The 14,269-nt window shown below is 40.4% G+C and overlaps 1 protein-coding gene and 1 pseudogene across 2 annotated transcripts in view; one reads left to right on the top strand and one right to left on the bottom strand.

Moving 5' to 3' along the window:
* LOC310722481 (uncharacterized protein) overlaps window positions 1–14,269 on the bottom strand; it is a 211,760-nt gene that overhangs the window by 70,838 nt on the left and 126,653 nt on the right. The window lies entirely within an intron of this gene.
* On the top strand, window positions 983–12,777 carry LOC310722841 (centrosomal protein of 83 kDa pseudogene; annotated as a pseudogene). Its single transcript, XR_014538310.1, has 3 exons — window positions 983–3,072; window positions 12,389–12,577; window positions 12,662–12,777. The product of XR_014538310.1 is annotated as a centrosomal protein of 83 kDa pseudogene (transcript).

The following is a 14,269-nucleotide window of genomic DNA, read 5'->3' on the forward strand; positions in this document are numbered from 1 at the left end:
GCACCAACCTGATCTTTCTGATTTCCTTTATGATCCCAACATCCTTCAGTAATCATGTTCTCTCCACTTCTTCCTAAAGAAAAAAACTCAAATTACACCTCTTGTAGGAGAAACAATTTCAGAAAAAAACCCACCACTACACCGGGTATCACCAACAGTAAAAATGCCACAATGCAAAAAACTGTAATTAAAAACAACAATTATTTTTATAAATGTAATACAGTCTGACTGTTTTTAATTGCTGCTGAAAAGTTTTGGCACCTAGAAGGAGGCTGCTGGTCTGATTAGGTTGAAACTTTCAATGTTTTCAGAAAAGAGACTGGATTAAGTATTCAGTTTAAGCTTGTAGATGTTCAGACTAAATAAAGACAAGGTGTTTACCCATACTCCTGTTTCCGACTCTTGGTCTATTTGTAACAGATTAAAAAAAAAATAATAGCAACAAAAAACAAATTTGCACACATACCAGTGAGCTGCATTTATGGTGAACTATTTTTAGAAAAGGCCCGTGGGCACCATGTCGGTGCTCCTGGACTATAGGAAGCCTGTGAGATAATTTCGCCCCGAGCGAACCTCTTGGGTGTCCTTATATACTGGGAGGCGCGGGAAAAACTGCAAGATGGCCGCGAAACCGGAAGTGCGCGCCGCGAAACCGGAAGTGCGCCGCGAAACCGGAAGTATAAATACTGCAATTATTAATATTCCATGTTTGTAAATCACAACATTTTCTGCTGCAAACCAGAAAAGATTTGTAAATGTGGTGACAATCAGCTGTTTAAATTCTTTGTATGAATCCAATATCAGGACTCTGATACCCAACACTGAACTTATACTGGGTTCTTTATATTTAAATAACTGCTAAATCCACAATAATCTTTAACATCAGTTTGTACAGTTAGTAATAATAACAATCCCATATAAGATACTTCACTTTACATAAAAACAATATATTAGTTATTATGATGTGTTTTTGGTATGTACTTTATCTTATAAATAAAAGTGACACGTTTCACCACTAGAGGCAGACATACAGTTTACCAACCATGACAAGTTACCTATGACATCACAGTGCACCGTTCTCCATCAAGAGTATAAAAGGCCAGAGGGACTACACCGGAAGTGTAAAAGGAAACGATGGATGGTGGAGAAAATTTCTCAGCCATGTTTCCAAACTTGGAGGCTGGTGGAAGTGGAAAAGCCCAGGAAGTAAGTGCAGGGTTCCGCAGCTTGGACACAGAGCTCAAGAAGATACTGATCGATGAACGGATGCGCTGTGCCAAGCACAAAACCATATACCAGACACTTAAAGCAGAGTACATAAGACTACAGGGTAAATATACACAGTCCCAGGCTGAACTCAGAAGGATGCTGAGTGAGAAGCAGGTTAGTCAGGAGAAGCTGCAGCTGCTACTGGCAGGGCTAAGAGGAGAAGTGCTGGATATGACCCAGGAGCTCGACGAGCTCCGATTACAGGTGATAACGCCTCAGCGGTTGAAGTTATTAAAAGCCCAGCTGCAGCAGGAGATGGAAATTCCTATTAAGGAGCGCTTTAATAAGCTAGAGGAGGAAGCTGAGAAATACAGATCTAAATACAATAAGTTGCGCTATGACTTCACCTTTCTCAAATCCGTGTTTGATCACCAGCAAGAGGACCATGAGCGGGTTTTGAAGGAGCAGCGAATACGTTACAGTGCGGATCTGGCTCTCGTGGAAAGTGAGAAGGAGAAGCTGAGTGCACAGCTGCAGAGTCGAGATTGTGTGACCGATGGGAAGCGTGTGGAAGCTCTGTTGAGAGAAATGGCGCAGATGCATCAGCAGCTCTGCAGCCTTGAGGCTGAGGTGGCGGAGCTCCGAGCGGAAAGAGACAGCACAAGAGCACAGGCAGAAAACACACAACGCATCCAGCTCCGCCAGCTGGCCGAGTCCCAGACTGCACTCAAGACCCTGGAGTCGGAGAAGCAGTCCGTGTGCATGCAGTTAGATCGAGTGGAGAAGGAGTTGCGTTTGAGCCACGAGCAGCATGTCATCCTCACAGGCAAACTGCACAAGGCTGAGAGGGAAATACACACCCTGAACAGTCAGGTTGAAGAAAATAAACATGCCCATAGGCTGGAACTGGCTAATGTTAAGATGGAGGTTCTGAAGGCCAGAGGAGAGCTGGAAAGAGAACGAGACAAACTGCAGACTCTTGGGGAAGAATCTGCACTTAAAGAGCTGCAAAATATCAACGCTAAACTGCAGCAGGAGACACAGCAGTTAGAGGAGCTGGAAAGACAAAAGGCAGAGAACACGGGGTTGAGAAGACACAATGCGGAGCTAAACGTGCAAGTCAGCACTCTGTCAAATTCAAAGCATGAGCTGATGGACACCAACGCAAGGCTGAGGGAGAGTCTGGAAAGAGTGAGAGAAGAGTTGCGAAATGCTCGCACACAAACCGAGAGGATTCAGCAAGAAACTGGAAGGCTTGAAAAGGAAAGACGTGTGGAATGGTTGGAGGAAAAACATACATTTCAGAAAAGAGAGGCAGAACTGCAAGAGAAGTACAGCCAAGCCAAACAACGCATGCAAAAAGCTGCACTCGCCCAAAAAAAGAGAAAGACTCAAACTGAGACTAAAGAGAAGAAACTGCAGGATAAATTACAGCTTCTGGAAGCCAAGATAGAGGAACTGGAATTTGAGAGTTCTGTAGCGAAGAAAAATCCCTCGTTTGCGGAGGAGCATTCTCAACTTTGTAGACATCTATCCGAGCTGCAGAGGAGACACAAAGAGTTTCGGCAGCTGCTGATGGGAAACCACACGCTCTCAATGTCTGTACCCACCTCTATTCATTAAAGGACCTGAGGGCAGTTTCAAAAACCCACAGGAGGAGCAGCACATTTATCAGAGTTATCAGAGCTGCAGAGGAGACTGGAGGGACTAGAGAATAGTCAACAGCAACAGCTGCAAGAACTGACTCCTCCGGATCGAGACAGAGAAAAAGACAGACCTTCAGCAACTCATGACAGCCTGGCTGACCTCTGACCTTTCACGCTTTTGGGACTGGAGCCGTTATAATATTGTGCCAAGTTAAACGTGGGTCCATTTGTTGTTTTGTAATTTTTTCTTTTGTGTTCAGAACATAGATGAAGTCTTTCATCTTTCTGATCCAAATAATTATTATATTATTATTACTAATAAATATTAGCTTTAAAATGGTTTACTAGACCTTCATTCGAATTAATGAACTTATTTTATGTTTATGCAAACTTTTTAGCTAAAGCAACCACTACAGGCTCAGAAATATCTTACCTACATTAAATCTGCACCCACGAGTTTTCAAACTAGGTTCTAAATATATTACTAAATCTCTATATTATATAAATATAAATAAAGGAGGAGACAAAACAAACAGTTTGTTCTTAAACAGTTTCATCTTACTACAGCCAGTTACTGAATTACTTCTCAAATCATTCTGCCTTTCGAACCCCCATACTTAGTTTTATGAATGAGATAAAACATGTAAGTCGCTCTGGATAAGGGCCTCTGTCAAATGCTGTACATGTCAGACAAGATAGGGATTGTGTTCATTCAGGGGATGATGGTGTTCATTGGTGCTACACCATTGGTTTATTTGATGGATATTATATACAGTTGTGTGCTTTAAGGTACAAAAATAATTTGACCTTCATGTCATTCAGTCGAGATGTGACTGAAGTGCAGACCAGACACCTGCACTCCTAAAAGACCCGACACGAACAAATGCAGGTTGCAGGACAATAAATATTTTCGTGTAGTATTGTTGTGTATTTCGTCGTCTTGATGGAGTGTAGCTGTCGGTTGGAAGGAATCTCCGTAGACGCAGTTATTTCGTGTAAATAATGATTTTTATTCAGCACAGAAATATAGCATCTTTACAGGCCTTCCGGTCAAGCCTGGAGTCAGCACGCTCTGATTCAAAGTCTGACTCCCGATCCATGGCTGCACACTCATTATATATTCTGATCATTCTCTGGGTCCGCCTCTTGATGCATAACAGATGTATATGAGCCTACTGTGCAATAATGTTTATCTTAAAGAGAAACCTGTCTTTGTCCAGATTTAATATATCTCAAATGTACCAGCGCTAACTTTCCCAGACCATTCATCTTAACATACAGTGAGAACGGGTCAGAGGTCTTTTCCCAAGAGGATGTGCATCCTGGATCATATTCTATACTTCGGCTTATACTGATTTAAAGACGACCATCCGTTTCATTTTCTCAGTCACGGCTCATAAGATAAGCACTATGGGCCTTTCATACATTTGGCTTAAAGGAAAACATCTGGCCAGATGGTTCAGTAATTAACTTTGGCCGTTTCAGGACACCATTTGTAGAATTGTATGAGTTAAGGCTTTTAGATATTACACATTTAAGATACTATACGTTTAAGACACTACATATTTCCCCCCTTCGGGGGATCAATAATCCCACGATAAACAAAAAATATAACATACATATTCATCATTGGTTACAGAAATAGTAATAATACATTCTGTCACAGAACCTTAACAATATAATGAATTTATGGAGTGTGAGAGAGAAAAAACCTGTCAGGCAGCTGTTTCTCCTTAGATATCCTTCAAACAATCAAGACAGGAAAACCGCTCTCACGGCCCCTCTGCCCCAGGTGGCCACAAATTGTACTCCAGCCCAATCAAGATTTTAACAAGAAGTAATACATATGCATTGGTTATGTATCAGAAGAAACTTAAAAACTATCATGACTTACTATGATTACTACTAGTATAAACATTTTCTATCAATGTCACTGGATATACTGTAACACATAAAATCCTATAATAAACATATATATGTGTGTATGGGGGAAAATGTCCATCCACGGCTGCGTTGATTCTCAGTATGGGGTCGCCGATGTGTAGAATCACAGCATTCCTTGTTCCGAGCCTTCAAATCTCCCCCAATATTGTTTCCTTGGAGAGAAGAAAAGAAAAAAAAAACCAACCAGTATCGTCTTCTCAGGCAACAAATGAATCATATCACATTCCATTCCCCCCTTTCACCCGAACACAGTATAGGGGGAAACTATCAAAAAGTAAGCCTATAGCCAAATAACATGAAGAATCACAATAAGAACTAATATCAAAACGGATACTTCTCCATCAGTTCACCATCTAATTCCATTCCATCCTCATCTCGTATGTTTCGCAGCAGCGCCATCTGGGTACCGTCCCCAGGCATCACAACTCCAACCCATCGCAATATCATCGCTTTCGCAAAGGTCAGCAACAGCGTGCAAAAGCAAAACATCACACACAACGATACGACAACTGCCATAAAAATCTGTACTAGGACAGCACCTAACGGACCTAATTTGTCTTGCAGCCAAGAATTGGCAGACCATCCGGCTCCTTCAGCTGGACCGAAGGCATCTCGTATGTTTCGCAATGCCTCTATAACACTAGTCATATTATCAGAAGAATCGGGGATCAAGGTGTAACGTGCGTCACCAGTTAAGTTCAAAGCCACACATAGGCCACCTTGCTTGGCCAATATATAATCTAACGCCATGTCATGCTTTAGCAGGGTCAATCTGTGACTTCTTTGAGTATTAGACAGAAAATCAAATCCCCTTATTGTCTCATTGGCGAAACCCTGTAATGTATAAGTGATGTTATCAATATGATCAGCTAAAAATGTCACACCATACCATGGGAACAGTCCTATACCCCACTTTTCTCCTAGGCTTATTCTCCAATGGTATGACTCCAAATTATGGAACTGTGCCAATGCTCTTTTCCTCCTATTAGCAGAAACAACATTTGACTGATTTGTATCAGGACCGTCTCCCTTCTGTACTGTAAAAACCTCATATGGGAGCTTCAGTTTTGCCATGTAACAGCATCCTATCCATCCATAAGGCAGAAATATATATGCCTTATCACCACAAACCCACCAAATATCTCTAAAATTTCCTATTGTCACATTTCCAGGCAAATCTTGATTCCTTACCATCAAAGTTTTACTATATTTCTGATGTGGCGCACGAAACTTTACTTCATACAACTTACTAATATTTTTATTATCATGTTGGCCCAAATTCATCAAATAGCTGTCACAATCAGATACTCCCATATACATCCCCGAACCAGTATACGTTTCATTTGAACAGAAACAACCAGCAGCTTTCACAGGTGTCACTTCCATCGGCTCAGGGACTGCTGTTATTATATTTTCATGTTGATCCAGTAGATTCACATAAGGTAATTCTTCCAACCATGAACAATCATATTTAGGTCTAAACAGACTACTTGACAAAGCCATTATTATATCCGTCGATGCCTGCTGCTGAAACAACAACCATGATAATGCAAAGGACTGACACCTAATAGTTAGTGGTTCTGGCACCGTTTCTAAAATTGAAGGCCATGTGCCTGGTGATGAAACTTTCACCACACATGGACAATTCAAATTTCTAACTGATCTAACAGAATGAGTTATCTGCTGGAACCATAAGTTCCTACTTGCCCAGGGGTCAGCAATCTGTAACACCGATGAATCGAAACCATATGCTTTCCAGTCACTGTCTCTCTTTTGCAAAGTACGAACTTGAGTAGAATTAAAATAGTCACTCATTGTATCTGATATATTTTCCTGAGTTATCTCAGCTGAGGCTACAACATGCTCGTCCCACATCTGTTTCCCGGCCTCAAAGGTCTCTTCTCTACCATTTACTGTAGGCTTTGTTTTTAACATGGGTTCCTGAGTCATATTTAACACTTCTGTCGATTCTAAGGTCACTACATCCGGCGCCTGTGTTACGTTTACAAACTTCACAGGCATCAAAGGTATTGGCACTATTGTATCATTATACTCTTTTACAATCGTAGATAAAGTAGGAGTAGTCTGGGTTAATGTAATAACACTCGTAGTTGTATCCAGAGCTGTAGTGACAAGCTTTATCTGTGACAAAGTAGTAGTCTGGGTTGATGTATCAACATTCTTAGTTGTACCCAGCACTACTGTAACAAGCTCCGTTTGAGAATTATTCATTCTCTGAGTAGTCATTGCATTAGATTGATCTTGAACCTTTGTAATATCCGCGACATTTCCACTAGGTTCCAAACCTTTTATCACAAGTGTCACTTTACGCGTTACATAATCATCCTCCCAATAATTAAGAATTGGCACAAATTTAAATGCTGGTTCTAAATAAGTGCACACATATTCACCTGCATCTTCCCATGTAGCATTACGCAAAACTAGTGAACAATCCGTCTGCATCTTCACCAACTTCATGTCATTGTACAAAAAATACTTTCTTTGATCGCGAGGCACACTTTCAAATCCGGGTCCTGTCAACAACACATCTTCACCACGATTATTCCTCCACTTAGGAGGATTAGTACTACCAACATTCCATCTTCCACATTGACAAGGAAGAACAACCGCTTTCCCTAACTTAGCTCTGATAACAACCTTTGGAGGAGAGGGTGTTGTAGCGATCTGCTGAGAAACTATAGCCACATGGGCTCTAGTTCTCGTATCGTTTTGGTCTAACCCTTCTCCGAGCCGGCCTCGGACTCCTTCTGTCAGCTGTCTCTCTTGATTCTCCTGCAGTTGAGTTACAGTCCTTCTTAACCTGTGACGCATTTCTCTCCACCGCCACAGGCTCTGCTGATTCGGGAACCTGCTGGAAATCAATGTCCCCAAATGTTCTTTCCTGTCCGTTAACTGTACTGTCATTTCTGGCATCATCAAAAGCATACACATCATCATCACCATTGCCCATATCATGGACAATCTCCCCTTCTGGGATTTGACTCTGGTTATTGTCATGCATCTCTTCTTCTGCTGCATGCTCACCCATACCTTCTTCCAATTCTCTTGAACCTTCAACATCCTGACTCTGGGAACACGTTATCTCCTCTTTTGGTGCTTTAACACAATGTGATAAATGATACCACGTTGGAGACCCTTTGACCTGGACCGCTGTTCCAGTACTGCGGACCACTTCAAATGGTCCTTCCCGACGTTCGTTATACCACTTTCTTCTAAACACTTTCACAAACACCTTGTCTCCGGGTTGCACTGTGGTGCTCTTTTGCTCATCAAGTTTCTGCTGCGCCTCGTCTTTCCTCTGCCTGTCAAAAACATATGTGGATATCTTTTTATGTAAGCTGACCATATATGTTACATAAGTTCGCATTTCGTCTTCCAAAAGTGCTAGACTTGGACCTTTCCCACTGGTACGCAAACAAGGAGTCGGCATCCGTCTTCCCGTTAGCAACTCATGAGGTGTCATATGCAAATCACGCAGCTCACTTGATCGACACGCCATCAGTGCCAACGGAAGCGCTGCTACCCAATTTAAACCCGTATGCTGACAGATCTTAACAATGCGATTCTTTAAAACACCATTCATTCTTTCACACATTCCTTGACTTTGTGGGTGGTACACTGCTCCAAGACGCTGTTTAATTCCCAACTTTTGTAAGATTAATTTGACTGTTTTATCCACAAATTCTTTACCGTTATCTGAGGATATTCGATCCGGAATTCCCCACCTGCTTATAACCTCTCTACACAAGAACTTGTTCGCATACCACATCTACAGGAGTAATTATTTTTGACATTACAACTTTCTGTATTTTTGTACGCATAAATTGATACCAACTACCAAATTAAAGATTACTTAAAACTGACTTCAGCAAACCCCATAAACCAATTGTAAAACTTGCATCAACAACTTGTAACTGAGTTCAAATCAAACGATTGTACCTCATTAACTAGTTAAACACCATGACTGGTCAGTCCGTTGCCAAGTGTCCTTTAAACTGCATAACACAAAGGTCACACACAAAATGTAATTCACTGCGATACTTCTCAAGCTGAGAGATCAAACCGCACAGTAACAAAAATAGATATTTGAATACGCACACGTTCAAATACACATCCAAGCATTTAAAAAAATTATTTTATTTATTTATTTATTTATTTATTTTGGATAAAACAGCACTGGCCTTAATCAAACAGAAGCCATGCGTTTATCATGTTGCTCCGGTCACGGGCCTCAATCCGTGTGACGTTCTGAGCAACTGTCTCAGCAACGCGCACACACCAAAGATTCAATAAAAGAGGCAGACAGGACCTTAGATCCTTTCCTAGATTTTTACAGCTAACACCACATATAATTCAATATAATTCACACACAATATCCATCAGCATTTAAGATTTTATACTTTACAGATTTCCTATCTCCTTTTAACCTCTAAACACCATTATTGTTTAAACTTTAATTTGCTTTACTTTAATAATTACCCCAACTTTTTATCAATCAGTATTACTCAAACAATATATATACATATACAATAATCACTTTATAGTTGCTCATACACACACACACACACACACCCTCATTAATTTCTCTACTTAAAATTTCCTTTTTTGGGAATTATATTATTCATTCAGGGCAGGGGAGTGTTTTGTCTCACTGTAGGGATATCTTTGTTCATTCAGTATTAAGGGGCTTTGACTTAGTATTTAGGTCCTGTTAAAAAGGCTCATAAAGTTATTTGGCCATACACAAAACATTTTCTCAAAAAGGCTCATCTTTTTTTATCTTGTCTTTTGTTATTTAACAGAAGAAGGTCTTCCGAAGGAAGCTCATAAGTTTTAACAGATTCAGTCCTCTCATGTAATGAGGCTCATTGTTTTATTCTTAATAGAAGATAAATATTATCCTTATAGTTACTAGAAACTAACCCTTGTTTTCCACCTTAACTCTCCTATGTATTTATTCATATATATATATCACACATCTCAGCACATATTGCAATCAGTCACGCACACACAAATTTTCCAGAGAGTGAGAGAGAGAGAGAGAGAGAGAGAGAGAGAGAGAGAGAGAGAGAGAGAGAGAGAGAGAAAGAGAGGGGGTCCCGCCCGCCTGCAGCGGAGCGCAGACCCTCACACGCAGAGAGACAGAAAAGCAGAGGGAGAGGGGGGGGGTTTCGCCCACAGCGGAGGAAGAGGGACTTCACTCGTAGCTGAGCGCACACGCGCAAACACAAACACACACTTAGTTCCGCGCGCACAGAAAGGGAGAGACACCCCTTATCTTCTCTTATTATTATTTATTTTTTTATTTTTTTATTTTTTTTTTATTCAAAGCGCACACACGTTTTCCTCAACACACACACACAAATTCCACATACACTATAGTCGACTCAGTCATACAAAGTTATAGCATGCTATTTTGCCGCACCTTTATTCTATTTTCTCTTTATTTCCTTTCTTTATTAAATTTATGCTACCTCTTTGATATGCAGAAATTCAAATGACAGTTGCATCATCACCTAGCTCGTCAGCTAATTAGTCAGAGTGGGAACTTCAATTGAATTTTAATTCTGCATCATCCAGTTCCCAGAACTGACCTGAAATCCACCTAGTGAATGTCCAGGTTTTGTGGCCTGACTTAAATGTCACCTCCCTGAGGGTTTTTGTCCAAATCTTGCGGCTTCCTCTTTAAACCTTATTCTTACTTTTCCCTTTTTATTTCAACCTTTATATTCCTGTTTTCCTTTATTTCCTCAACTTTTTACCATATTTAACTCTTTCTCAGAGTCATTCACCTTTTACTTTTTACTTTAGCTTCAACTCTTATTTTCTTCACTTCTCTCTTTATTCCTGTTCCTTTTTTTTTCCTCTTGAACTTTTTACTTCGCTTCTTTTCTATTGTAATTCAACGTTTAAGTTTCCTTAAAGCATTATTACAGTCAAATCCCCCCTTTTGCGCTGCCCAGCAGTGCAAAAATTTTAGAACGGAGAGCCACCCAAACCGACAATCACAACACAACACTCAACAACCCAATAACCCACACACAGGCCTTTAACGGTGCGACCCAACAGCAGATAAACGGAACCCCAAACGCTCACCGTTTCAGCCGGCCGGACAGATCAGGGAGCCGTCGTCGGAGCAGATCCGCGAAGCTGAGGAGGCCGCAAACCGCCCAGGATTCGTGACGCCAGGAAATGTTGTGTATTTCGTCGTCTTGATGGAGTGTAGCTGTCGGTTGGAAGGAATCTCCGTAGACGCAGTTATTTCGTGTAAATAATGATTTTTATTCAGCACAGAAATATAGCATCTTTACAGGCCTTCCGGTCAAGCCTGGAGTCAGACTTTGAATCAGAGCGTGCTGACTCCAGGCTTGACCGGAAGGCCTGTAAAGATGCTATATTTCTGTGCTGAATAAAAATCATTATTTACACGAAATAACTGCGTCTACGGAGATTCCTTCCAACCGACAGCTACACTCCATCAAGACGACGAAATACACAACAGTATAAAAGGCAGTCAGCAGTGGGCATTCGACATTGTGCAACCTGTCATTCACCTGGTCACTCAGCACTGGGCAGTCCAACCAATGTGTATGGGTGAGCATAGGTCTGGTGTCAGATTCTTCTAGAAAAATACTAAGAAGAGTCGTCTCCTCTTTAGTATGGAGGACATGGTGTCCATGGTTTCCAAAATGAAATCAAAATTTTTATTTGTCTGAACACAGAACAGTTTTCCCACTTTGCCTCAGTATATTTTAAACGAGCTTTGGCCTACAGAGGATGTTTCTTGATGATGTTCACAGATGCCTTCTTCGTGCATGATAGAGTTTTAACCTGCATTTGTGGATGACATGGCAAAATGTGTTTACAGACAATGACTTCTGCAGGTGTTAATGAGAGCATGCTGTGATTTCCATTTCCAATCATGGTTGTTTCAAATGCAGTGCTGCCTGAGGGCCTGAAGATCACAACCATCCGATATTGATTTTAACCATTGTACCTTGTGTTCAGACATTTCTCCAGATTCTTGGAAACTTTTGATGATATTTTGTGCTGTAAATGATGAGATATTGATATATGGAGGAACATTGTCTAGTAATTGTGGAACAATTTCAGAATAGTCTTTCACAGATTGGTGAAGCTCTGCAAATCTTAACTTCTGAGAGACTCTGCCTCTCTAAGATACAGTATTTACACTCGGTCATCCTACTGACCTGTTGTCAATTATTTTAATTAGTTGCAAAAATTTTTTTAAGTGTTTAATTTTAATAAATATCTTTTTCCAGACTTTTGTTGCCCCGTCCTAACTTTTTTGAGACGTGTTGCAACCATCAAATTTAAATGATCTTATTTTTTCCTTATAATGGTACATTTCCTCAGTTTCAACATTTGATGTTTTATATGTTCTATTGTGAATGAATTATAGAGTTATGAGACTTACAAATTGCATTCTGTTTTTATTTACATTTTACAAAGTGTCCTGACTTTTTTTTTTTTTTTTTGGAAATGGGGCGATAGTACAACTACTCCAATCGATTCACATTTGAGATTTTTCTTTTTTTGTGCTACAGCTCTGAGATTCCCATCACCCCTGATTCCGTGGGTGGTTTTTCAGGAGCTCGACGAATTATAAAGCGGAAAAAACCCCCGCAAAGAACAAAGAAAAGTCTGGGCAGCTGTTGACTGCCTATACACCAAGCTGATGAACAATAAACCGCATCTCGGGGGCCAATCTAAGCAAAGAGATTCTCAAGCCTTCAGTGAGTGTATTTTTTTATTTTTTTCCTGTAGGAATACATGCAGCAGCTCACCACCTGATGGCGTTGTTTGTAACTCTGTTACAGGCGGCCTGAGGACCGAAAACAACGATGATCGTGTGCTGCAGTGCTGCCTGCAGTACAAGATGTTGAATCCAGAGGGCACTATCATGCTGTGCACGTAAGCTGTGCATCCCAGACATAGAAATGTTCAGGCATATTTAAGAGGACGTGTCTGCACCAAAGAATGTATTTGTATTAAATTAAAAACTGCTGACTTGGCAAGATGTTTACCATCATTTTTCAAAAATATTTTTAACCGCGGTGATGGATCACACCCATACTCTGGTCACCCCATAATTTGAACTTCGTTTCCATCTTGCTATGATGAATTCTTTACCATTAAAGTACTTAAATGTGCTGCTTATTTCACCCAAACTTTCAATTATAAAAGTTTTTTTTTACGCCACTTGGATTTAAAACAGAAAGAAAAGGTCACTTGGTCGGACTTTGAATCTCTTTCAGCTTCTCCAATGTTACTCTTCTGCAAGCCACTTGTACACAGGATTACGTTGTAGTCCTAATAGCCAATGAGAGCGCCGCAAAATTCTGTGTTAACCATTTACAGCGGTAATGGCGGAATTATCTCAATGTGGGTGAGAGTTAAAAACAAACAAACCAGTTACGTTTTCAATGTTTTTTTGTTGTTAATGAATTCAAATACTACTAATTTTATTTTTAATTTAGACTTGTAATTTCGAGGTTTCAGAAAAGAGACTGGCTTGAGTATTCAGTTAAGGCGGATGCAGCTTTTTGCTACCCCTGCAGAAAATTTCGCGCCCAAACTGCAGTGCAAATTTCGCAACGAATGGAAGGACCTTGTTTTGCCTTTATCGGTTCACATTCGCGATCATCCCTGGACTACCAGTATTACAGATCATATCTCTGCCTTGTACATGTACAGACTAAATAAAGACAAGGTGTTTAACCATACTCCAGTTTCAGACTCTTGGTCTATCCGTGACAGATTTAAAAAAAAGAATAGCAACAAAAAAAATTACCATCTATGGTAAACTATTTTTAGAAAAGCCCAGCAGGCACCATGTCGGTGACCCCTGGACTATAGGAAGCCAGGAACTATAGGAATTTTCTTCAAAAAAAGACTATCACAAAGCTTTTGGCCCTCACAGTCCCCACCAGCACAGCCCCCAACACTCAAAAGATTTCTGGCAGTTACTAGACTTTAAGTAGTCCAGTAGGCCTGTTTAGTTTTAGTTGGTTCTGTGTTGGTAAATAGTTCTACACACTCATCAAGCACACTGACATACTGTATATCCTGTGCAATATTCTTTATAGATATATTTTCAACATTGTGTTTAGTTTTTTTGTAATTCCTATCTTTTTTTAGTATGCATGTTCATTCATTTATTTATTCATTCATTCATTTATTCATTCAGTAAACCGCTCAAGTTCACGAAGGATCTGGACCCTTGTTGATCCACTCTGAAGTTTTTTGGAAGGAAACTGAAAAGTACCTGGGGGAACTAAACACAAACAGTAATCTAGCCTCAGAATTGAACTGGGGACCTTAGACTTATAAGGCAACAATGCTACCTTCTGTACCATAGTATTGGCCACAGACCCAAATATGTCCTCTTTAAATATAGAAAAAAAAAACCCTATATGTTTGTGTTT

This window comes from Silurus aristotelis, assembly GCF_946808225.1.
Source record: "Silurus aristotelis genome assembly, chromosome: 29".
NCBI classification, from domain to species: Eukaryota; Metazoa; Chordata; class Actinopteri; order Siluriformes; family Siluridae; genus Silurus; species Silurus aristotelis.